The sequence below is a fragment of the Chiloscyllium plagiosum genome, unplaced genomic scaffold, assembly GCF_037043375.1.
Source record: "Chiloscyllium plagiosum isolate Xiang-an unplaced genomic scaffold, Cpla_swu_hap1 HiC_scaffold_25, whole genome shotgun sequence".
NCBI lineage: Eukaryota > Metazoa > Chordata > Chondrichthyes > Orectolobiformes > Hemiscylliidae > Chiloscyllium > Chiloscyllium plagiosum.
The window spans coordinates 52275807-52285498 of NW_028270163.1; the positions used below are offsets into that span (position 1 = coordinate 52275807).

Consider the following 9692-nt stretch of genomic DNA (forward strand, 5'->3'; position numbering starts at 1 on the left):
TCGTCTCGCTCAACAAAGGCACTTGAACAAGAGGAAGATAAAGCAAACATTACAATGACTCCTTGAAGATTTCCCTCAAGGACGGCAATATAGATGCATGGAAGACGTTTGTATAGAAGAAACTGACTCCAAGGAAGTTCCTGTATGAAGGAACACAATTCTTTGAGAACGCCATCAGTGGGAGGGAGTCTGGAAAAGGATTTGGAGAAAGGAATGTCAACAATCTCAAGGAAAAGGACTGATTCCACCTCCCAGAAACACCAGCCAAATGTATGTTGGAAATGTGGCTCTAGGATTGGGCTCATCAGCTACATAAGGATCTACAATACCGTGGGCAGTGACAATCATACTCATTAGCTAGAGATTGCCAACAACTGAAGCATTTCATGTCCACATGCAACAAAACCTTGACAGTAACCATGCTTTGAGTGACAAATCTTCGAGGAGAAAGTGAGGTCTGCAGATGCTGGAGATCAGAGCTGAAAATGTGTTGCTGGAACAGCGCAGCAGGTCAGGCAGCATCCAGGGAACAGGAGAATCGACGTTTCGGGCATAAGCCCTTCTTCAGGAAGGGCTTATGCCCAAAACGTCGATTCTCCTGTTCCCTGGATGCTGCCTGACCTGCTGCGCTGTTCCAGCAACACATTTTCAGCTTTGAGTGACAAATGGCAAATAGCATTTTCACCACACAAGTGCCAAGGAATGACCATCCTCAAAGAGAATGTGACTTTCTCCACTTGACATATGGTAATCCCAATGCTGAATCTCCCACTATCAACATCTTGGGTGTGGGATGCTGTGAAATATAGTGTTATAGGTTATCATTATTAATTCACTCGCCAGCTCATTATATTCATTAATACTGAGTTCCTGTTCATTCATTCATAACCCATTACTAACCTGTTATTTACTATAACACAGTTTCATTCTTTCATTCCCAAAACCATGGTTCTGTAGTATATTTTACTATGGCAAGATGGACTAAAATTAAAGCAATACTTCCAAATCCATTGCTGCTTCTTCATACCTTCAACCATTTCAGACCTATTTACATCAAAAGCTACCTCTGAATAAATATCAAAGACTACTAACCTATTCAGAACAATACCTACCGCACCATCACATCTCTATTACCTACCTGAAACTATGGAAAGATTATAATATTAATCAGCCCTTACCAACCCCGCCTCTCAGATCCGAATAGATTACAGAACACCAAACATTTTCCCCAATTAGTATGTACTTGTTAAGTCCCTTTTAACTGGGCTGTTATCCCTTTAAGAAACTAACTGTCAAACAGCACTTATGTGAAATTGCATGAATGAATGTAACCCACACTGACAAACAGTAAAGAAATCTTACAAACCAGCTGCAGTCATTCATTTAAAATCCTTTATTCTTTAATTAAGTACAAGTAAAATTTCTAACTTATTTAGAGCAGATAGTACATTTTACTAACATTTACTAACTTGAAAGACAAAAGGACTAACTGCTATTAATTATGCAAGCAGATCAGACAGACACTCTTAATTCTATCAGGAATAGCAGCCAGTATTTAGCACATGTTTTAACCCATTTCCTGTCTCCCAGGACAGCAGCCCCTCAAACCTTTGTGTACAATAGATAAAACAATGGAACACCAAATTTTAATATATGTTAAAACTGTGAATAAAAAGTTAGTGAGAGAATTGTGTTTGGGGATTCTATCACCACCTCAAATTTGTGTTACCAGGGTTGCTGAATAAAAAGGCTATTTTTGCCACTCACCGATTTCAGTTGTTATTTAAACACAATCCCACAGTTACCATTGACCAGATCTGAATTGGACTAGCTGTATAATCCTGTGAATACAAAAGTAGGTCAGAAATTATGAATTCTACAGTGAGTAACACACCTCCTACATCCTTAAAGCCTGTCCACAAGGCACAACACTGAATCCAAGACATAGCAGTCTGCTAGCTCAGCATCAGCTTAAATATTAGCTCACTCCACTAGCATCGCACAGTGGCAACAGCGTATCCAAAATGCACTGCAGCAACTTAGTAAGACTTCTTTGTCAGCACTTTTCAACCCAGGACCTCTCCCACCCAGGAAGACAAAGGTACCTGCTGCATGGGACGTCACCTGCAAATACCGCTCTAATCCACACATCCTTGATTGAGAACTATATAGCTGTTCCTTCATTGTCACGAGATTAAAAATCCTGGAACTCCTTCCCTAAACAAGTTGTACCTAATACAGACTCCAGCACTTCAAAAATGTGACTCACCAAAAATGCTGGCCTGGCCAGCGATGCCCACATCTCATGAAAAGGATAAAAATTACACTTGGCACATGCCCTCACAGTCCACAGTCAAACAATCTCCCAGAGAAGTCTAAAACACAAAGGGAGGAACTCTGAAAAATTCCTCAAATTTTAAACAAAAGAAAATGTAAATGCATAACAGATTTTATGTGTTAAAATAATGAAAATATATATTTCTAAAATGAAATAAAACATTCAGTAAAATACTAAGGAGTATGTAAAATTAATCAGATAAGTCTGCAAGTTTAAACAATGAACAGAAAATCTTGATGTCTTCTGACAACACTTCTTACAGTAAATAATATTTTCACGCCTTGTCTTTCAAGTTAGAAATTGAACGTGAGTTAATTCAGTGACAATAATTCTTCAAAAGACCTTGAACAGCTCCTCATTTTTTTTCAAGTTGAATGTCAACAGTCTTCATCCTGGGAAACCTCAGTGTTGACTTTGTGACACCAAATCAAGGAATATCCCATGTTTTCTAAGTAATGTACAAGATAATAAAAAGATAGTTTGTCAAACAAACAATAATAAAGGAAGAAAAAGAAACACTACATGATGGAAATACTCAGCAGGTCAAGTTGCACCTTTAAGAGAGAGTTAAATAAATAATGTTTCAAGTCAATGATCTTCCATGAGTTCAGGGAAGAGTTTAGTAAGAAGTAATAGGTTTTGAGCAGTGGGTGATTGGGTGGGACAAGAAGAACATTGTGATAAAGTGAAAGATAGGAGAGATTGGATTAAAGAAGTTAATCCTCCAGGGATAAACAGAGTAGTGATTTGGCAAGAAAAGAAACAAGGAAAGATGTGCCAAGGGCAAGTGAGTGTTGATGAAAGGCAAGGAAGAGAAATGAAACAAAGAAAGAGCAACAAGTTGGGCATAGACAATATGGACTGAAGTTGTTCAACTCAGTGTTGAGTTGAGAGTGTGTGGGGCTCTGGCCCGAAACCTCAATTTTCCTGCTCCTCGGATGCTTCTTGACCTGCTGTTCTTTTCCAGCAACACACTCTCAACTCTGATCTCCAGCATCTGCAAACCTCACTGTCTCCCAACTCAATGCTGAGTCTGGTAGGGTATGCCTAACTGAAAGTCAAAAAAGTGTGGTTCTGGAAAAACACAGCTCGTCAGGCAGCATCCAAAGAGCAGGAAAGTCCACCTTTCCAGTATCCAGCATAAGCTCTTCATCAGGAATGTGGGTGTGGCACAAGGGGCTGAAAGATAAATAGGAGGGAGTGGGGCTGGGGGGAAACGGTAGCTGGGAATGTGATAGGTAGATGAAGGTGGGGGGTGATGGTGATAGGTCAGAGTGGAGGGTGGAGTGGTTGGTGGGATGGAAGATAGACAGGTATGACAGTTCAAGAGGGCAGTGCAGAGTTGGAGGGTTGGATCTGGGATAAGGTGGGTGGAGGGGAGGGGAGATCAGGAAACTGGTGAAATTGACATTGATCCTGTGTGGTTGGAGGGTCCCAAAGCAGAAGATGAGGTGTACTTCCTCCAGGCTTTCAATGGCTACAATTTGATGGTGGAGTGCTTTTCCAGCACCACATCCTGATCTCCAATAACTGCAATCCTCACTTTCTCCCTGTGCCTAATTGAAAGATGAGGTGCTGTTTCTTCAAGCAATGCAGCAGTCCAAAGACAGATTTGTCAGTGCGAGGGATGAAGAATTAAAATGAAAGACCATCATAAAGAAATTGTGTTGACATAGCATCTTTCATAACCTCAGGACTCTCTAAGTGCTTTGAAGCCAATTAAATCTTTGCTTTCTTTGCTGATGATAGCTGTAATACTTCACATTTCTCCACATTGAAAAGCCATTTGTGAAAACAATAACGAGAGACAGCAAGAGCTTTAGAGGCAATCGTGTCCTATCACAGTCCATACTGAAACTACTGAATCATGGAGTTTACTCATGTGTATGAGCTAGTACCACACAGGGCAGCTCACTTACTTACTAAATCATCAACAAACTCCTAGCATTTTAAAATTAAGCTTTATTCTCATTTTTAAAAAATCATTAAACACACTTGCACACTTTGACAGGACACTACACTATTTTTAGATACATTTGTTTGTAGTTTAACTTTAATTAATGATTGATAAAAATATTTTTGTTATGAATTGAAAAAGATAATGGATATGGCATCTAAGTGTTTAATGAGGCATTTAGAGTCATAGAGTCATAGAGATGTACAGCAGGGTCCAACCCGTCCATGCCGATCAGATATCCCAACACAATCTAGTCCCACCTGCTAGCACCCGGCCCATATCCCTCCAAACCCTTCCTATTCATGTACCCATCCAGATGCCACTTAAATGTTGCAATTCTATCAGCCTCCACCACTTCCTCTGGCAGCTCATTCCATACATGTACCACCCTCTGCATGATAAAGTTGTCCCGTAGGTCTCTTTTATATCTTGCCCCTCTCACCCTAAATCTATGCCCTCTAGTTCTGGACTCCCTCAACCCAGGGAAAAGACTTTGCCTATTTATCCTATCCATGCCCCTCACAATTTTGTAAACCTCTAAAAGGTCACCCATCAGCCTCCAACACTCCAGGGAAAACATCCCCAGCCTGTTCAGCCTCTCCCTATACCTCAAATCCTCCAACCCTGGCAACATCCTTGTAGATCTTTTCTGAACACTTTCAAGTTTCACAACATCTTTCCTATAGGAAGGAGACCAGAATTGCACACAATATTCCAACTGTAGCTTAACCAATGCCCTGTCCAGCCGCATCATGACCAATAAAGGAAAGCATATCAAATGCCTTCTTCACTATCCTATCTACCTGCGACTTCACTTTCAAGGAGTTATGAACCTTCACTCCAAGATCTCTTTGTTCAGCAACACTCCCTAGGACCTTACCATTAAGTGTATAAGTCCTGCTAAGATTTGTTTACCCAAAATGCAGCACCTCGCATTTATCTGAATTAAACTCATCTGCCACTTCTCAGACCATTGGCCCATCTGATCAAGATCCCATTATAATCTGAGGTAACCATCTTCGCTGTCCACTACACATCCAATTTTGGTGTCATCTGCAAACTTAATAACTATACCTCTTATGCTCACATCCAAATCATTTATATAAATGATGAAAAGTAGTGGACCCAGCACTGATCCTTGTGGCACTCCACTGGTCACGGGCCTCAAGTCAGAAAAACAACCCTCCACAACCACCCTCTGTCTTCTACCTTTGAGCCAGTTCTGTATCCAAATGGTGAGTTCTCCCTGTATTCCATGAGATCTAACCTTGCTAACCAGTCTCCCCTGAGGAACCTTGTCGAACGCCTTACTGAAGTCCATATAGATCACATCTACCACTCTGCCCTCATCAATCCTCTTTGTTAATTCTTCAAACCTCAATCAAGTTTGTGAGACATGATTTGCCATACACAAAGGCATGTTGACTATCCCGAATCAGTCCTTGCCTTTCCAAATACATGTACATCCTGCTCCTCAGGATTTCCTCCAACAAATTGCCCAACACCGACAGCAGGCTCACCGGTATATAGTTACCTGGCTTGTCCTTACCACCTTTCTTTAACAGTTGCCAATCTCCAGTCTTCTGGCTCCTCACCTGTGACTATCAATGATACAAATATTTCAGCAAGAGGCCCAGCAATCACTTCCCTAGCTTCCCACAGAGTTCTCGGGTACACCTGATCAGGTCCTGGGGATTTATCCAGTTTTATGTATTTTATGACAGCCAGCACTTCCTCCTCTGTAAAATGGACATTTTTCAAGATGTCACCATCTATTTCCCTATATTCTATATCTTCCATGTCCTTTTCCACAGTAAATACTGATGCAAAATATCTCCCCCATTTTCTGCTGCTCCACACAAACGCTGCCTTGCTGATTTTTGAGGGGTCCTATTCTCTCCCTAGTTACCCATTTGTCCTTGGCTTTCGCATTGGTTTGAGGTTAAAAATCACAGAGTACCGGGTTATAGTCCAACAAGTTATTCGGAAGCACTAGCCTTCGGAGTGCTGTTGCTTCATCAGGTGGTTGCGGAGTATAAGATTATAGGACACAGAATTTATAGCAAAAGTTTACAATTTGATGTAACTGAAATTATGTATCGAAAAAGACTCAGATTGTTTGTTAAGTCTCTCATCTTTTAAGTGGGCACGTTGTTTTCAGTTCTTTCATCTATAAATAACAGAACTTTTTTAAAGTTGCATTCTCAAGTGAACTTTAACAATAGATGCCATGTTGGCCCAGATAATGTATTGAAAGTGTGAGGCTGTCTGAGCCCTGATGTTCAGACTGATTCTAATCTAAAAAAGGGATTTACAGAATCTTACATTGATTCATGCAGTTTTTGAGCAAAATAAAATGTAATTCTGCAAGTACATTCACACACTCTCTCACAGACAATCATACCCTCCTCACATACATACCCATATGCACACATACATATATAAGTTTGTGGGGTGAATTTGTACTTGCAGAATTACATTTTATTTTGCTCAAAAACTGCATGAATTCATGTAAGATTCTGTAAATCCCTTTTTTAGGTTAGAATCAGTCTGAACATTGGGGCACAGACAGCCTCACACTGGGCATGTCACACCTTCAGTGCATTATCTGGGCTAACATGGCACCTATTGTTAAAGTTCACTTGAGAATGCAACTTTAAGAAAATTTACGTATGAAAGAACTGAAATCAACATGACCATTTAAAAGCCAACGTTGTCTATCTTATACGTTGCAGGCAAGGATGCCCGGAGGCATGGTACATTGGGGAAACCGAGCAAAGGCTACGACAATGGATGAATGGGCACCGCACAACAATCAACAGACAGGAGGGTTCCCTCCCAGTTGGGGAACACTTCAGTGGTCCAGGACATTCAGCCTCGGACCTTCGGGTGACCATCCTCCAAGGTGGACTTCGGGACAGGCAGCAGAGGAAAGTGGCTGAGCAGAGGCTGATAGCTAAGTTCGGTACCCATAGGGAGGGCCTCAACCGGGACCTTGGGTTCATGTCACATTACAGGTGATCACCATTGCACTACACACACACACAGATATTCCTACACACACACACACTCTCACATACACACGGACACAGGTACACACAGACGCGCACACAGACACCCACATACACCCTTATAGACACACACACTCCCGCACTCACTACACACACACACACACTTTCTCACACTCACAACACCCACCCCAGATAGACACACACACACAGACAGACAAAGACCCACATGCACACATATATTTTGTGTGGTGAATTTGGACTTGCAGAGTTACATTGCACTTTGCTCAAAAACCGCATACATTCATGTAGAACTCTGAGTTCAAAAACTGCATAAATTTATGTAAAACTCTGTTATCTCACTTTTTAAATTAGAATCAATCTAAACATCAGGTCATAGACAGAACACAGGGGGCTAACACCTTCGATATATTGTCTAGCTATCACCATTGTTAACAGCTAACCCAAGAATGCAACTTTAAAAAATAGAGTTTTGTGATTTACACATGAAAAAAGTGAAACTATCACTGTATTCTGACAGATGAAAGGCTTAACAGACAATCAATTTTTCAATGTATAATTTCAGTTACATCACACTGCAAATTTTTGCTATAAATTCTGTTACGATTGAGCCCTCCACAATCACCTGATGAAGGAGCGTCGCTCTGAAAGCTCGTGTGCTTCCAATTAAACTTGTTGAACTGTAACCTGGTGTTGTGTGATTTTTAAATTTAAAAGATGAGAGATTTCACAAACAATCCGGGTCTTTTTTGATATATAATTTCAGTTACATCACACTGTAAACTTTTGCTATAAATTCTGTGTCCTACGATCTTATACTCCACAACCACTTGATGAAGGAGCAGAGCTCGGAAAACTAGTGCTTTGAAATAAACACCAGGAGTATAACCTGGTGTTGTGTGATTTTTAACGTTGTCGACCCCAGTCCAAAGCATTCGTTTGACAGGATGTTGTTCAGTTTATTTTATGATGGGCACAAAATAATGAAAACTCATTGAACCAGTGAAGGCAACTTTCTTATGAATCGATGTTTGCCAGCCCATGGTCACTGGATGGTGCAATCTGTGTGTAAAGTGTAGATTAGAGTGGTGCTGGAAAAGCACAACAGGTCAGGCAGCATCCGAGGAGAAGGAAAATCGACGTTTCGGGCAAAAGCGCTTCATCAGGAAGGGCCGAAACATCGATTTTCCTGCTCCTCGGATGCTGCCTGAACTGCTATGCTTTTCCAGCATCACCCTAATTTAGATTCTGATCTCCAGCATCTGCAGTCCTCACTTTCGCCTGTAAAGTGGAGTGACTGATGCCCGACTTATTTTCTTCATTTTTGTTTTGTCTGGACGTTCTTTTTTACACTTTATGATCAATTCTCCACGGAATCTTTGCCAGGATAAATGGGATAGAAGCGAATCAGATGGCAAAATCTGCCCCAGATTTAGGACAGAGCGGGAAAAGAGGGTGGATGGAAAGGCAAGAAAAGAAATAGTGAATCCAAAGCAAAGAAAACTACTTCACTTAGCCAGGATTATCGTTTCTCAGCCTTTTGGCTGAGATCAAATACGGTGCCCCGCCGGAGGCAGCTCCGCTCTGGGGATGAATGGGAGTGTAACAACTGGTGACCCGGGGGTGACCCATGACCACCAGTTGCAACATTCGGAATACAAACACAAAACGTTACAATGTAACCACTTCCATCGCGCTAAGACTCGCTGACTACAGTAAATAGCAACAAAGTATCTCTACCGTCGGTAGTCGTGGCCGAGTGGTTAAGGCGATGGACTAGAAATCCATTGGGGTCTCCCCGCGCAGGTTCGAATCCTGCCGACTACGGCTTAATTTGTTTTTCTTTTACACGGATTTTATTTTTGCCAGCCTCTGGCATTTCACACAATTAAAACAAGTCAGCGCAACTCAAATATTTTCAGCAGGAAGCTGAAAATCTAAACCGTATCGGTGATTACTTCCTGCTCCTCCAGAACACCCGCTTCGTCAAAACAAGTCGAGATTTCCTCGCAATTATTTTAATTTTTTTTATTACTGTTTTCGACCATCTGCCGAAGGAACTTTTTGATTTCCTATAAATTTATGAATAGGGACCATTGTCTAAGTTAGACAGAAAATATTAAAGACGGTAATACCGCTGTCTTTCTGAAAACACTAATTTGTACATTGGGAATGCTGCCCCCCACCAAGGCCGTAGCGTTTCGCATCCGGAGATGTTACTTATTTATGGGATCTATAATCTCTGTAAATTTATGTGTTAAATATTACCAAAACAATCACTTGTGTTCCATATATTGTCCACTTCTCACTTTTAATTGGGTAAAGCAGTTAGCAATACTTCACAGGAGCTCCATTAGTAATCTCTGTG

General features: G+C 41.1%; 1 non-coding gene across 1 annotated transcript; it reads left to right on the top strand.

Moving 5' to 3' along the window:
* Positions 1 to 9069: 9069 nt before the first annotated feature.
* Positions 9070 to 9151, top strand: trnas-aga (transfer RNA serine (anticodon AGA)). Its single transcript has one exon. It is a non-coding gene; the product is annotated as a tRNA-Ser (tRNA).
* Positions 9152 to 9692: the final 541 nt, after the last annotated feature.